The sequence below is a fragment of the Triticum aestivum genome, chromosome 1D, assembly GCF_018294505.1.
Source record: "Triticum aestivum cultivar Chinese Spring chromosome 1D, IWGSC CS RefSeq v2.1, whole genome shotgun sequence".
In the NCBI taxonomy this organism is placed as follows: domain Eukaryota; kingdom Viridiplantae; phylum Streptophyta; class Magnoliopsida; order Poales; family Poaceae; genus Triticum; species Triticum aestivum.
Window position 1 is genome coordinate 374,542,379 of NC_057796.1, and position 17,267 is coordinate 374,559,645.

The window sequence follows — 17,267 nt, forward strand, 5'->3', positions numbered from 1 at the left end:
AGAAATGCCTATGGACAAATCCTTCAAATGTAACTCAATGCAACCATTAGTCCATAGAGAATGTCATCAATTACCAAAATCACACATGGGGGCACCGCATGTCCTTTTAGGGTTCCACGTGGTATTTTTTCCATAAAAACAATCACGCGAACGTCAGATTTTTGGCTCCTCCCATCGAACACAATGGCTGCCGTTAGATGTGGGCACACAGATCTTGATGTGCGGTTGCTGGCCATGTCAACTTTTGAAACTCGTCAGTTACAACACAAAAGTTGTGTGAACGCATCCTATTCAACACAAACCACCCACCACACTCGCTAGCGCCTCAAGCTCCACTCTGGGAACCTAGGATCAAATCATGGTTCCTCCCTTTTTCTTTTTTTAAAGGTGGCGAAATATGTTTTTTAGGTGCATGTCAACTTTTTTGGAAATAAATGTATATGTCCATTTTTTTATTTTCTTGAACTAGTTAGATGGCAATTTCAAACATTTTTTAATGTTCACACATCAAGTTGTTTTGTATACATGGCTTTTTTTTAAAAAAATTGTCCCGATCCCATGGCAAATTAATAATATTTTTATCTTCCAAAGATGGCAATTCAGGGTCTTTTGGTAATGCTCCCATGGCAAGCTTTGAGAATTTTGAAGGAAATATGCCCTAGAGGCAATAATAAAGTTGTTATTTATATTTCCTTATTTCATGATAAATGTTTATTATTCATGCTAGAATTGTACTAACCGGAAACTTAGTACATGTGTGAATACATAGACAGACAGAGTGTCACTAGTATGCCTCTACTTGACTAGCTCGTTGAATCAAAGATGGTTAAGTTTCCTAGCCATAGACATGAGTTGTCATTTGATTAACGGGATCACATCATTAGAGAATGATGTGATTGACTTGACCCATTCCGTTAGCTTAGCATTCCATCGTTTAATGTATTGCTATTGCTTTCTTCATGACTTATACATGTTCCTATGACTATGAGATTATGCAACTCCCGAATACCGGAGGAACACTTTGTGTGCTACCAAACGTCACAACATAACTGGGTGATTATAAAGATGCTCTACAAGTGTCTCCGATGGTACTTGTTGAGTTGGCATAGATCGAGATTAGGATTTGTCACTCCGATTGTCGGAGAGGTATCTCTGGGCCCTCTCGGTAATGCACATCACTATAAGCCTTGCAAGCAATGCAACTAATGAGTTAGTTGCGGGATGATGTATTACGGAACGAGTAAAGAGACTTGCCGGTAACGAGATTGAACTAGAGATTGAGATACCGACGATCGAATCTCGGGCAAGTAACATACCAATGACAAAGGGAACAACGTATGTTGTTATGCGGTTTGACCGATAAAGATCTTCGTAGAATATGTAGGAACCAATATGAGCATCCAGGTTCCGCTATCAGTTATTGAGCGGAGATGAGTCTCGATCATGTCTACATAGTTCTCGAACCCGTAGGGTCCGCACGCTTAATGTTCGGTGATGATCGGTAATATGAGTTTATGTGTTTCGATGTACCGAAGTTAGTTCAAAGTCCCGGATATGATCACGGACATGACGAGGAGTGTTGAAATGGTCAAGGCATAAAGATCGATATATTGGATGACTATGTTTGGACTTCGGAAGGGTTCCGGGCAAGTTCGGACAAATACCGGAGTACCGGGGGTTTACCGGAACCCCCCGGGGAGTGTAATGGGCCTATTGGGCCTTAGTGGAGAAGTGGAGGGGTGGCCAGGGCAGGCCGCACTCCCCTCCCCCTCTATTCTGAATCGGACAAGGAGGGGGGGGGGCGGCGCCCCCCTTTCCATCCCCCTCTCTCCTCCTTCCCTCTCTCCTACTCCTACTCTTGGAAGGGTTGGAGTCCTACTCCCGGTGGGAGTAGGACTCACCTTGGGGCACACCTAGGAGGGCCGGCCCCTCCCCCTCCGCCACTCCTTTATATACGGGGGAAGGGGGCACCCCAATGATACAAGTTGATCAGTTGATCTTTTAGCCGTGTGCGGTGCCCCCTCCAAAATAATCCACCTCGGTCATATCGTAGCGGTGCTTAGGTGAAGCCCTGCATCGGTAGCATCATCATCACCGTCATCACGCCGTCGTGCTGACGGAACTCTCCCATGAAGCTCTGTTGGATCATGAGTTCGTGAGACGTCATCGAGCTGAATGTGTGCTGAACTCGGAGGTGCCGTGCGTTCGGTACTTGGATCGGTCGGATCATGAAGACGTATGACTACATCAACCGCGTTGTCATTACGCTTCCGCTTACGGTCTACGAGGGTACGTGGACGACACTCTTCCCTCTTGTTGCTATGCATCACCATGATCTTGCGTGTGCGTTGGAAATTTTTGAAATTACTATGTTCCCCAACAGTGGTATCAGAGCCAGGTTTATGCGTAGATGTTATATGCATGAGTAGAACACAAGTGAGTTGTGGGCGATACAAGTCATACTGCTTACCAGCATGTCACACTTTGATTGGGCGGTATTGTTGGATGAAGCGGCCCGGACCGACATTACGCGTACGCTTACGCGAGACTGGTTCTACCGACGTCCTTAGCACACAGGTGGCTGGCGGGTGTCAGTTTCTCCAACTTTAGTTGAATCGAGTGTGGCTACGCCCGGTCCTTGTGAAGGTTAAAACAGCACATACTTGACAAAATATCATTGTGGTTTTGATGCGTAGTTAAGAACGGTTCTTGCTCAGCCCGTACCAGCCACGCAAAACTTGCAACAACAAAGTAGAGGACGTCTAACTTGTTTTTGCAGGGCATGTTGTGATGTGATATGGTCAAGACATGATGCTAAATTTTATTGTATGAGATGATCATGTTTTGTAACCGTGTTATTGGCAACTGGCAAGAGCCATATGGTTGTCGCTTTATTGTATGAAATGCAATCGCCATGTAATTGCTTTACTTTATCACTAAGCGGTAGCGATAGTCGTAGAAGCAATAGTTGGCGAGACGACAACGATGCTACGATGGAGATCAAGGTGTCGCGCCGGTGACGATGGTGATCATGATGGTGCTTTGGAGATGGAGATCAAAGGCACAAGATGATGATGGTCATATCATATCACTTATATTGATTGCATGTGATGTTTATCTTTTATGCATCTTATTTTGCTTAGATCGACGGTAGCATTATAAGATGGCCTCTCACTAAATTTCAAGGTATAAGTGTTCTCCCTGAGTATGTGATACGTCCATTTTGCATCATGCTTTTATATCAATATTTATTGCATTATGGGCTGCTATTACACATTATGTCACAATACTTATGCCTATTCTCTCTTATTCTACAATGTTTACATAAGGAGGGAGAATGCCGGCAGCTGGAATTCTGGGCTGGAAAAGGAGCAAATATTAGAGACCTATTCTGCACAACTCCAAAAGTCCTCAAACTCCACGAAAGTTATTTTTGGAAATAATAAAAAATACTAAGCGGAAGAAATACAACAGGGGGCCCACACCCTGGCCACGAGGGTGGGGGGCGCGCCCCCCTGCCTCGTGGGCCCCCTGTTGGCCCTCCGGTGCCCATCTTCTGCTATATGAAGTCTTTCGTCCGAAGAAAAATCATAAGCAAGCTTTTGGGTGGAGACTCCGCCGCCACGGGCCGGAACCTTGGCGGAACCAATCTAGGGCTCCAGCAGAGCTGTTCTGCCAGGGACACTTCCCTCCCGGAGGGGGAAATCATCGCCATCGTCATCACCAACGCTCCTCTCATCGGGAGAGGGAATCTCTATCAACATCTTCACCAGCACCATCTCCTCTCAAACCCTAGTTCATCTCTTGTATCCAATTCTTTTCTCTAAGTCTGGGATTGGTACCTGTAGGTTGCTAGTAGTGTTGATTACTCCTTGTAGTTGATGCTAGTTGGTTTATTTGGTGGAAGATCATATGTTCAGATCCTAGATTCATATTAATACCCCTCTGATTATGAACATGAATATGCTTTGTGAGTAGTTACGTTTGTTCCTGAGGACATGGGAGAAGTCTTGCTCTTAGTAGTCATGTGAATTTGGTATCCGTTCGATATTTTGATGAGATGTATGTTGTCTCTCCTCTAGTGGTGTTATGTGAACGTCGACTACATAAAACTTCACCATTATTTGGGCCTAGAGGAAGGCATTGGGAATTAATAAGTAGATGATGGGTTGCTAGAGTGACAGAAGCTTAAACCCTAGTTTATACGTTGCTTCGTAAGGGGCTGATTTGGATCCATATGTTTCATGCTATGGTTAGGTTTACCTTAATACTTTTGTTGTAGTTGCGGATGCTTGCAATAGAGGTTAATCATAAGTGGGATGCTCGTTCAAGTAAGGGCAGCACCCAAGCACGGGTCCACCCACGTATCAAATTATCAAAGTACCGAACGCGAATCATATGAACATGATGAAAACTAGCTTGACGATAATTCCCATATGTCCTCGGGAGCGCTTTTCTCTATATAAGAGTTTGTCCAGGCTTGTCCTTTGCTACAAAAAGGATTGGGCCACATTGCTGCACTTTATTTACTTTTGTTACTTGTTGCTCGTTACCAATTATCTTATCACAAAACTATCTGTTACCTATAATTTCAGTGCTTGCAGAGAATACCTTGCTGAAAACTGCTTATCATTTCCTTCTGCTCCTCGTTGGGTTCGACACTCTTACTTATCAAAAGGACTACAATAGATCCCCTATACTTGTGGGTCATCAGTATGCACCGTTGCGAAAGTTCGTTGTGCCGAGACACCACGTGATAATCGGGTGTGATAAGCTCTACGTTCACATACAACGGGTGCAAGCCAGTTTTGCACACGCAGAATACTCGGGTTAAACTCGACGAGCCTAGCATATGCAGATATGGCCTCAGAACACTGAGACCGAAAGGTCGAGCGTGAATCATATAGTAGATATGATCAACGTAGTGATGTTCACCATTGAAAACTACTCCATCTCACGTGATGATCGAACATGGTTTAGTTGATATGGATCACATGATCACTTAGATGATTAGAGGGATGTCTATCTAAGTGGAAGTTCTCAAGTAATTTGATTAATTGAACTTTAATTTATCATGAACTTAGTACCTAATAGTATTTTGCATGTCTATGTTGTTGTAGATAGATGGCCCGTGTTGTTGTTCCGTTGAATTTTAATGCGTTCCTTGAGAAAGCAAAGTTGAAAGATGATGGTGCAATTACACGGACTGGGTCCGTAACTTGAGGATTATCCTCATTGCTTCACAGAAGGATTACGTCCTAGAAGCACCTCTAGGTGCCAAACCCGCTGCAGGAGCAACGCCAGATGTTATGAACGTCTGGCAAAGCAAAGCTGATGACTACTCGATAGTTCAGTGTGCCATGCTTTACGGCTTAGAACCGGGACTTCAACGTCGTTTTGAATGTCATGGAGCATATGAGATGTTCCAGGAGTTGAAGTTAATATTTCAAGCAAATGTCCGGATTGAGAGATATGAAGTCTGCAATAAGTTCTACAGCTGCAAAATGGATTAGAATAGTTCTTTGAGTGAACATATACTCAGAATGTCTGGGTACCACAACCAGTTGACTCAGCTGGGAGTTAATCTTCCTGATGATAGTGTCATTGACAGAGTTCTTCAATCACTGCCACCAAGCTACAAGAGCTTCATGATGAACTATAATATGCAAGGGATGGATAAGACAATTCCCGAGCTCTTCGCGATGCTAAAGGCTGCGGAGGTAGAAATCAAGAAGGAGCATCAAGTGTTGATGGTCAATGAGACCACCAGTTTCAAGAAAAAGGGTAAAGGGAAGAAGGGGAACTTCAAGAAGAATGGCAAGCAAGTTGCTGCTCAAGTGAAGAAGCCCAAGTCTGGACCTAAGCCTGAGACTGAGTGCTTCTACTGCAAAGGGACTGGTCACTGGAAGTGGAATTGCCCCAAGTATTTGGCGGATAAGAAGGATGGCAAGGTGAACAAAGGTATATGTGATATACATGTTATTGATGTGTACCTTACTAATGCTCGCAGTAGTGCCTGGGTATTTGATACTGGTTCTGTTGCTAATATTTGCAACTTGAAACAGGGACTACAGATTAAGCGAAGATTGGCTAAGGACGAGGTGACGATGCGCGTGGGAAATGGTTCCAAAGTCGATGTGATCGCGGTCGGCACGCTACCTCTACATCTACCTTCGGGATTAGTTTTAGACCTGAATAATTGTTATTTGGTGTCAGCGTTAAGCATGAACATTATATCTGGATCTTGTTTGATGCGAGATGGTTATTCATTTAAATTAGAGAATAATAGTTGTTCTATTTATATGAGTAATATCTTTTATGGTCATGCACCCTTGAAGAGTGGTCTATTCTTTTTGAATCTCGATAGTAGTGATACACATATTCATAATATTGAAGCCAAAAGATGCAGAGTTGATAATGATAGTGCAACTTATTTGTGGCACCGCCGTTTAGGTCATATTGGTGTAAAGCGCATGAAGAAACTCCATTCTGATGGACTTTTGGAATCACTTGATTATGAATCACTTGGTACTTGCGAACCATGCCTCATGGGCAAGATGACTAAAACACCGTTCTCCAGAACAATGGAGCGAGCAAAAGATTTGTTGGAAATCATACATACTGATGTATGTGGTCCGATGAATGTTGAGGCTCGCGGCGGGTATCGTTATTTTCTCACCTTCACAGATGATTTGAGAAGATACGGTATATCTACTTGATGAAACATAAGTCTGAAAAATTTGAAAAGTTCAAAGAATTTCAAAGTGAGGTGGAAAATCATCGTAACAAGAAAATAAAGTTTCTACGATCTGATCATGGAGGAGAATATTTGAGTTACGAGTTTGGTCTTCATTTGAAACAATGCGGAATAGTTTCGCAACTCACGCCACTCGGAACACCACAGCCTAATGGTGTGTCCGAACGTCGTAATCGTACTTTTACTAGATACTAGTTGAGTGCCCGTGCGTTGCCATGGGTTAAAAAATACTTTATCAAGAGAAAATAATGTTAACGCGCCCCTATTTACTAATAAATAAAAATCAGATGTAAATGTTAACAAAACGCCTCCCTAACTCCGATCCGCTCTACTATCAGGATTGATGATATTCTTTAATCCTTTAAAAGCAACTCCAATGTGGTGACCCAAACAGATGCATGTTAAGTTTATTTTTCATCCGTTTGGGTCGCCCGTCCGCCTGTTCGTGTTCACTTTTTCGTCTGGATCGGCCGGTGCGCCCAACGGGTCTGGATGCATTTTATGGCATGTCGGCCCCGACATTCGGTCGAACACCTAGACGGCAAGCTCCCGCGGCGCCGCCCCGCCCCGCAGCGCGCCCCTCCATGCCATGTTGCTCGGCCGCGCCCTACCCCATAGCTCCCTCCCCGCCACACCCTCCAGCTCGACTGCGCCCCGTGCCCGAAGGTCCCGCCCCGCCCAGCTGCGCTCGCTCAGCGCGCCTTGCTCGCGGCGCGTCCTGTAGTGTCGTGTCCCCGTGCCCGCTGCTGCCTGCGCAATCGCCCGTAGCGCCCACCCGCGCAGTCCGCCTCAACCTCCGGCGGTGCCCGCGCCCGCCTGTCCACGTCCTCTCGCAGCCACCCGCGTGCCCCCACGGCGTTCGCCGTCGCTTCGCCCAGGCACTGCGGTGCTGCTCCTCGCTTCCAGCGGCATCGCGGCGACAGTGTAGGCGCGCAGGGAGAGACGGGTGCGGGAGTGACATGGCACGACAACGCAGTCACAAAATCCGAAGGGGCGGCATCGACCTCCTCGCCCCTGGTGCCACCGTGGGTCTTGCCGAAGCGCGGCCGCCTCGGCCTCGGAGCGGGTGTCCTGTGGAGGCAGCTACAACGCTCCGTCGGCCTAGCTGCTCTAGCGCGCGGTGGTGCACGTCTCCAGCGAGGCGGCCGGGCGGCGCGGTGGTGCACGGCTTCAACAAAGCGGCCAGGCGGCGCGGTCGTGCACGTCTGTGGCGCGCGGCACCGCCGCGATTGGCATTCGATGGAGCAACTCAGTGGACTAATGAGAGAGAGAGAAAGGATGGGTGGGTGAATCACAAGTGGGCCAGGGAGGACGTGCAGTGGACAGAGACGGACGAAGAGGACGTAGAAAATGTCCGCTTTGTGTCCTCTTCGGACCCAAATTTGAGCCAAAAATAGGTCCGAGTGGACACAAAACGTACATAAAATAGGAACGGGTTCGTGCGTTGGGCGTTGTATTTTATCCGCACGGACGTAAGACGGACGATTTGGGTCGTTGCGGTTGAGTTGCTCTAAGCTACCTTCCCATGGCCTTCCACAAGGGTTGGCATAATACAATGAAGAGAATAGTATTCTCTTGGGGATGAAGAGTTGTCCTTTAACAAGGGAAAATCATGTTAATCTCCATAACAATTTACACATGACGCTTGTTTTTCATGATTAAAAGGTAACCAACAATAATTATATGACATAGCTGTTAAAACCAACTCCCTCTTGTTAGGAATTACTTGTCGCTCAAACGAATATATCTATCCCTAAATAGTGCTAGATACTTACTTGACACTCAAACGGGTATATCTAGCACTAAATAGTAGTGCTAGATACATCCGGAGCAACAAGTACGGAGTGAGTACATAATATGAATCTTATTTTTCTTTATTCAAAGGATAAAAAGAATACATACGCTATCTTTACGAGAAGACATAGTTTCACACATACCATTGTAGATGACATGATTCTTGTAAGTTAAAAACTCCCGGGAAAAAATCCCACGAGAAAAGAAACAAGTTAAAATGTCCTTTTATAGTTTAATTCCCTTCATAATCTCATAATCAATGTGAGGACATATGTGCAAATCCTTAATGTTCTTTTATGGTTAGAGATCCATACAGTTGATCGGAGACCTTGCTCCCTTTTTTTTGAGTTGGGGCCCTTGCTTTTAGTAGCCAAGCCTTATGGCTGAGACTACTTGGGGTAAAGACATATAGCTCACTATGCATTTCTGAATGTCGGGAAAAATAATCAGTAGTTTATTATTTGAGATTATCAAGACATTTATTAAGAGTTTTGCAATTGTAAACGATGTGCATTATTACCACCTAGTCTGTAGCATATCTTCCACCTAAATTGTTGTCCTCAAGAAATTATTATGAACAAATCATAAAAGAATATATCTGCAAATAGAGAGTAATGCAAGTACCATCACAATGGAACAATTAAGGATATGAACGAATACCTTGTCTTAACTATTCAAAAATTGCAAAGGATTATATGCAATTCACAAATAGTAGTCACCAAGAGTTGTTATTCTGAAAATTAAGTGGACTGCATTTTATTTCTCTATAGGAAAGACATTTGAACTTATACAGATGAAAATGCCGCCGAAGACAGCCATCACCTCACAAGCTATATGGATTTGAATCATCCACCAGGTCAAAGAAATTGCCATAAAAAATACAAAAATACACAGAACTACCTACTTGATAACAACACAAAAATAATATTGGAAAACTTTAACACAAAGCCACACAGATCATGAGTGCATTCACATCAGTAAATAAATTTACTTAAAGCATGATCATAGTTACATCATGAACAAGAAATGTTGTCGTATCAATTAGATACAGAGCCGTTAGATCAGAAGAACACGACCAAGAGCCATGTGTGTAACACCTAAAATCAATATAGTACATGTATATGAAATCCAATCCATATTACAATACATCATAGCATGTATATACAAGCAAGGAAGTGAAAGAGAAGTCAATACTTGTCAGGAACAGAGATGACAATGAACGGTAAAGGCAGAGCTACAAAGGTTATGAGGGTATATGCGAAAAGGTGCGTGAGAGGAATACCATGATATTTACTTTAACTTGCAGATCTCCCATCCACTTTAGTGTACAACAGCCAAAGCACCAAGAACGAGAAAACATTCATTCCCGGCGTCTCCTATCTGGGCGCTGCCACCGTTGTTCACCTTGCTCTAGTAAATCTCTCCTCCCATGGCTCACATTTTCTTCAGCTCGTCCTCGGTCTATGCAGTACCAGATCAATGGCTTCCCAAAGAGTATACAACAAAACCATCACTTAACTACTTTACATCGGTAAAGAAGTATAACCAGTGGAAACTCAATGTATTGGTGGTGTATCTTCATGAGGTAGGCACAGGAAAGGCCTGACATGGCGAAGAACCTTGCCATTGACACCTTTGACATGACCATCTCCGTCTAAAAGGGGAAACATTGACACGGCAACCCATGAAGTAGCATTAAGAAGCTAGCATTCTAGGCTCCGGCTTGTGTCAAACATTTAAATTATGAACAATGACAATTTCATCTCACAGTCAATATCTGCAGTTTTTAGACGTGGAAAAGAAAGAAAAAGAGAGAGAATCACTTACATAAGACCGAGCAAACAGAGGTAAATAATCATTAGCAACAAAATTCTGAACACTTACATAACTATGAAGCTTTCTTGAATGATTTCTCTCTAGCCTTTGAGAGGAAAAGCAGGATAACGCAAAGTCCGTACAAGCCTTGAAATAACACATCAATTTCTATCTAAGGCATGAAAAGCTAAGCATTTAAATCTTCTTGTATAGGTAACTCATTATTTATTATTAAGTAACATCAGGTTGTAAAGATGGTTCTAGGGTTATTCTTACAGTTTTGCATTATAGAAAATTATCTCGCAAATATGGAACTTCCCTTGTACAACAGTCAGTTTCAATGTTGGGTAGATATCCAAACCAAAAGATTGAAGCCAAACACAAGGATTTACTCCAACTTCTTCCTGTAATCCTGAAGCAGTCGCTGAACAATGCAACATGAGCATCACACGAAGGACAAATAGTAAATTGTTAAGGAAAAAAGGGGCATCAAATTATAATTTTTTTCAACAATTAAAACCCGGTAATACCACAGAAAAAATTAGTTCTAGTTATGTTCCACACAAAATATTAGTTCTAGTTATGTCCCACCAGCAAGAAAAGTACATATAGAGGTAAGTCATATCTGGGGATCAAGAACATATGGAAGCATTATCACTAAACCCAAATATGCAATTATGTGTTTTTTCTTCCTCTCCTCCTTCAACCTCAATGACTCCATTGGAGTAAAGATCTGCGAAAAAAATGCGGCGGCTGATAATTTAACACCACCACAACTACCAAATCAAATCGAACTGAACCAAATCAAATAAGTCCAAGTTGTTCCAAAGCCAGGAATGTGCATGACGGTGGATGACCTCCTCAACGAGCAGACTCTGCTCGTCAGCCACCACCGTCTTTGACACGGAGCTCCTCACCGGCAGAGTGCGTCACCTCCACAACATCTGACGTCACTTTCCTTTGACGGGTGACAGGCCATCGACATCCATACAACAGTCTGTACACAAGGTCAATTCTATCTTTCTTCTGCTTGTAAAAGAATCTGCAAGCAAGTCAATTTTATTCAAAATCAGCAGCTCACTTCTATTCTTACAACAACAGCAGTCACTTCACTCAGACAACAATAGCAACACAGATCAGTATTGTGACAACGATGTAAAAATAAAATAAGAAAGTTAGAGAGAGAGAGATGGGATAACAACCTTACTGACACCGGCATTCGTCTTTCCCTTTGTCTAAGAAACATGCGGAGAGCGGCGGCAGGAGGGCTTCGACCAAAGACTCATATGAGCTAGCGATGAGCTCGCGTTGTTGTTGTCCGACGCAGCATCCGCACCAGTGGCATACTCGACGGAGATGAATCAGATGACCGAGATTGAGTAACTAACCCCCTGGAGAAGGTCGGGGCCGCTGACGCCGGCGAGGGCTGGGATTGGCTTGAGGGACCGCTCGACCTCGATGACGCGGCTTACGCCATTGTCTTCACGTGGGTGGCCTGAGCTCCTGCACCAGCACGATGGTTCGGACTGGACGGCGGAGGGAAGAGGGGCGGGGCCGTAGGCGATGGCGGAGAGGGCAAGGGCCGTGACGGTTCGAGCTGGACGGCAGAGGGAAGAGGGCGGGGTCGCCGGCGATGGTGGCGAGGGCCACGACGGTTCGGGCTAGCCAACGGAGGGAAGAGGAACGGGACCGACGGTGATGGGGACCACGAGGATTGGATCGAGGGACTCCTCGGTGTGGGCTCCTTCACCGGCATGGCAGTTCGGCTGGACGGCCGAGGGATTTTTGTCGGTAGACAAATGGGATCAGGAGGGGATTCTCCCGGTGAGAGATGGGGAGAAGGACGTGTGTGCCTGATCGTGGCTGCTCTATTGTACGTGGGTTTCTTTTTTTTCGTGCGGGGGAAGTGGGAATCGTTTTTATCGTGCGGGGTAAGTGGGAATCGTAGGAGGGTTGTGGGAGGTCGAACCATCACGACGTTCGATTCTCCTTTGATAGTAGAAGATGGTGTGATCTATGATGTCTCTTAATGATTTACCGTTATCGTTTTAGGGTTATGCTTTAGAGACAGCTGCATTCACGTTAAATAGGGCACCATCTAAATCCGTGGAGACGACACCTTATGAACTGTGGTTTGGCAAGAAACCAAAGTTGTCGTTTCTTAAAGTTTGGGCTGCGATGCTTATGTGAAAAAGCTTCAACCTGATAAGCTCGAACCCAAATCGGAGAAATGTGTCTTCATAGGATACCCAAAGGAGACTGTTGGGTACACCTTCTATCACAGATCCGAAGGCAAGACATTCGTTGCAAAGAATGGATCCTTTCTAGAGAAGGAGTTTCTCTCGAAAGAAGTGAGTGGGAGGAAAGTAGAACTTGATGAGGTAACTGTACCTGCTCCCTTATTGGAAAGTAGTTCATCACAGAAAACTGTTCCCGTGACTCCTACACCAATTAGTGAGGAAGCTAATGATGATGATCATGTAACTTCAGATCAAGTTACTACCGAACCTCATAGGTCAACCAGATTAAGATCCACACCAATTAGTGGTACGGTAATCCCGTTCTGGAGGTCATGTTACTTGACCATGACGAACCTACGAACTATGAGGAAGCGATGATGAGCCCAGATTCCGCAAAATGGCTTGAGGCCATGAAATCTGAGATGGGATCCATGTATGAGAACAAAGTGTGGACTTTGGTTGACTTGCCCGATGATCGGCAAGCCATAGAGAATAAATGGATCTTCAAGAAGAAGACTGACGCTGACGGTAATGTTACTGTCTACAAAGCTCGACATGTTGCGAAAGGTTTTCGACAAGTTCAAGGAGTTGACTACGATGAGACCTTCTCACCCATAGCGATGCTTAAGTCCGTCCGAATCATGTTAGCAATTGCCGCATTTTATGATTATGAAATTTGGCAAATGGATGTAAAGACTGCATTCCTGAATGGATTTCTGGAAGAAGAGTTGTATATGATGCAACCTGAAGGTTTTATCGATCCAAAGGATGCTAACAAAGTGTGCAAGCTCCAGCGATCCATCTATGGACTAGTGCAAGCATCTCGGAGTTGGAATAAACGTTTTGATAGTGTGATCAAAGCATATGGTTTTATACAGACTTTTGGAGAAGCCTGTATTTACAAGAAAGTGAGTGGGAGCTCTGTAGCATTTGTAATATTATATGTGGATGACATATTGTTGATTGGAAATGATATAGAATTTCTGGATAGCATAAAAGGATACTTGAATAAAAGTTTTTCATTGAAAGACCTCGGTGAAGCTGCTTATATATTGGGCATCAAGATCTATAGAGATAGATCAAGACGCTTAATTGGACTTTCACAAAGCACATACCTTGATAAGATTTTGAAGAAGTTCAAAATGGATCAGTCAAAGAAAGGGTTCTTGCCTGTGTTACAAGGTGTGAAGTTGAGTGAGACTCAATGCCTGACCACTGCAGAAGATACAGCGAAAATGGAAGTCATTCCCTATGCTTCAGCCATAGGTTCTATCATGTATGTAATGCTGTGTACCAGACCTGATGTGTGCCTTGCTATAAGTATAGTAGGGAGGTACCAAAGTAATCCAGGAGTGGATCACTGGACAGCGGTCAAGAACATCCTGAAATACCTGAAAAGGACTAAGGATATGTTTCTCGTTTATGGAGGTGACAAAGAGCTCGTCGTAAAAGGTTACGTCGATGAGTGGAAACGATATAGAATTTCTGTATAGCATAAAAGGATACTTGAACAAGAGTTTTTCAATGAAAGACCTCGGTGAAGCTGCTTATATATTGGGCATCAAGATTTATAGAGATAGATCAAGACGCTTAATTGGACTTTCACAAAGCACATACCTTGATAAATTTTTGAAGAAGTTCAAAATGGATCAAGCAAAGAAAGGGTTCTTGCCTGTGTTACAAGGTGTGAAGTTGAGCCAAACTCAATGCCCGACCACTGCAGAAGATAGAGAGAAAATAAAAAATGTTCACTATGCTTCAACCATAGGTTCTATCATGTATGCAATGTTGTGTACCAGACCTGATGTGTGCCTTTCTATTAGTTTAGCAGGGAGGTACCAAATTAATCCAGGAGTGGATCATTGGACAGCGGTCAAAAGCATCCTGAAATACCTGAAAAGGACTATGGATATGTTTCTCATTTATGGAGGTGACAAAGAGCTCGTCGTAAATGGTTACGTCGATGCAAGCTTTGACACTGATCCGGATGACTCTAAGTCACAAACTGGATACGTATTTATATTGAACGGTGGAGCTGTCAGTTGGTGCAGTTCTAAGCAAAGCGTCGTGGCGGGATCTACGTGTGAAGCGGAGTACATAGCTACTTCGAAAGCAACAAATGAAGGAGTCTGGATGAAGGAGTTCATATCTGATCTAGGTGTCATACCTAGTGCATCAGGTCCAATGAAAATCTTTTGTGACAATACTGGTGCAATTGCCTTGGCAAAGGAATCCAAATTTCACAAGAGAACCAAGCACATCAAGAGACGCTTCAATTCCATCCGCAACCAAGTCAAGGAGGGAGACATAGAGATTTGCAAGATACATACGGATCTGAATGTTGCAGATCCGTTGACTAAGCCTCTCTCACGAGCAAAACATGATCAACACCAAGACTCCATGGGTGTTAGAATCATTACTGTGTAATCAGATTATTGACTCTAGTGCAAGTGGGAAACTGAAGGAAATATGCCCTAGAGGCAATAATAAAGTTGTTATTTATATTTCCTTATATCATGATAAATGTTTATTATTCATGCTATAATTGCACTAACCGGAAACTTAGTACATGTGTGAATACATAGACAAAGAGAGTGTCACTAGTATGCCTCTACTTGACTAGGTCGTTGAAGCAAAGATGGTTAAGTTTCCTAGCCATAGACATGAGTTGTCATTTGATTAACGGGATCACATCATTAGAGAATGATGTGATTGACTTGACCCATTCCGTTAGCTTAGCATTCGATCGTTTAGTGTATTGATATTGCTTTCTTCATGACTTATACATGTTCCTATGACTATGAGATTATGCAACTCCCGAATACCGGAAGAACACTTTGTGTGCTACCAAACGTCACAACGTAACTGGGTGATTATAAAGGTGCTCTACAGGTGTCTCCGATGGTACTTGTTGAGTTGGCATAGATCGAGATTAGGATTTGTCACTCCGACTGTCGGAGAGGTATCTCTGGGCCCTCTCGGTAATGCACATCACTATAAGCCTTGCAAGCAATGCAACTAATGAGTTAGTCGCGGGATGATGTATTACGGAACGAGTAAAGAGACTTGCCGCTAACGAGATTGAACTAGGTATTGAGATACCGACGATCGAATCTCGGGCAAGTAACATACCGATGACAAAGGGAACAACGTATGTTGTTATGCGGTTTGACCGATAAAGATCTTTTACCAATATGAGCATCCAGGTTCCGCTATTGGTTATTGACCGGAGACGAGTCTCGATCATGTCTACATAGTTCTCGAACCCGTAGGGTCCGCACGCTTAACGTTCGGTGACGATCGGTAATATGAGTTTATGTGTTTTGATGTACCGAAGGTAGTTCGGAGTCCCGGATATGATCACGGACATGACGAGGAGTCTCGAAATGGTCGAGACATAAAGATCGATATATTGGATGACTATGTTTGGACTTCGAAAGGGTTCCGGGCAAGTTCGGACAAATACCGGAGTACCGGGGGGTTACCGGAACCCCCCGGGGAGTGTAATGGGCCTATTGGGCCTTAGTGGAGAAGAGAAGGGGCTGCCAGGACAGGCCGCGCACCCCCTCCCCCTCTAGTCCGAATTGGACAAGGAGGGGGGGGGGGCGGCGCCCCCCTTTCCTTGCCCCTCTCTCCTCCTTCCCTCTCTCCTACTCCTACTCTTGGAAGGGTTGCAGTCCTACTCCCAGTGGGAGTAGGACTCCCCTTGGGGCGCGCCTAGGAGGGCCGGACCCTCCCCCTCCTTCACTCCTTTATATACGGGGGAGGGGGGCACCCCAAAGATACAAGTTGATCAGTTGATCTTTTAGCCGTGTGCGGTGCCCCCCTCCACCATAATTCACCTCGGTCATATCGTAGCGGTGCTTAGGTGAAGCCCTGCGTCGGTAGCATCATCATCACCGTCATCACGCCGTCGTGCTGACGGAACTCTCCCACGAAGCTCTACTGGATCGTGAGTTCGTGGGACATCATCGAGCTGAACGTGTGCTGAACTCGGAGGTGCCGTGCGTTCGGTACTTGGATCGGTCGGATCGTGAAGACGTACGACTACATCAACCGCGTTGTCATAACGCTTCCGCTTACGGTCTACGAGGGTACGTGGACGACACTCTCCCCTGTCGTTGCTATGCATCACCATGATCTTGCGTGTGCGTAGGAAAATTTTGAAATTACTACGTTCCCCAACAAAATTTTATCGCTTATTCATGGCAATTTTATTATTAAAAGCATGTCATTTTCATTTTTTACAACATGACAACTTTATTATCAGGAGCATGGTAATTTTAATTTTATGAGCATGGCAAATTTATTTTTAATGGCATGGATTTTTTTATCATGGCAATTTCCTGCATGTGTTTTCTATGTTTTTGAAAACAAAAATGTAAAGCATGACAAATTATGTATTTTTTTACACTTAAATTGCGATGAAGTGTATTTTTTAACATCATGGCAAATAATGAACTTGTTGTAGTATAACTTTTGTACATTTTCTTTATAGATTGGAGGAATTTTGAAGAAATTATAAATTAGAGGATGGCAAGTTTAAATGGCAACCGCAAATTTATTGTTTTCCTCTGCCTTTTTCAGTATAAGGAAATATTTGTTTTGGGGTCACGAGGGACCACCCCTAGAGCGAACACTCAAGGGAGAGCGTTTCGTTC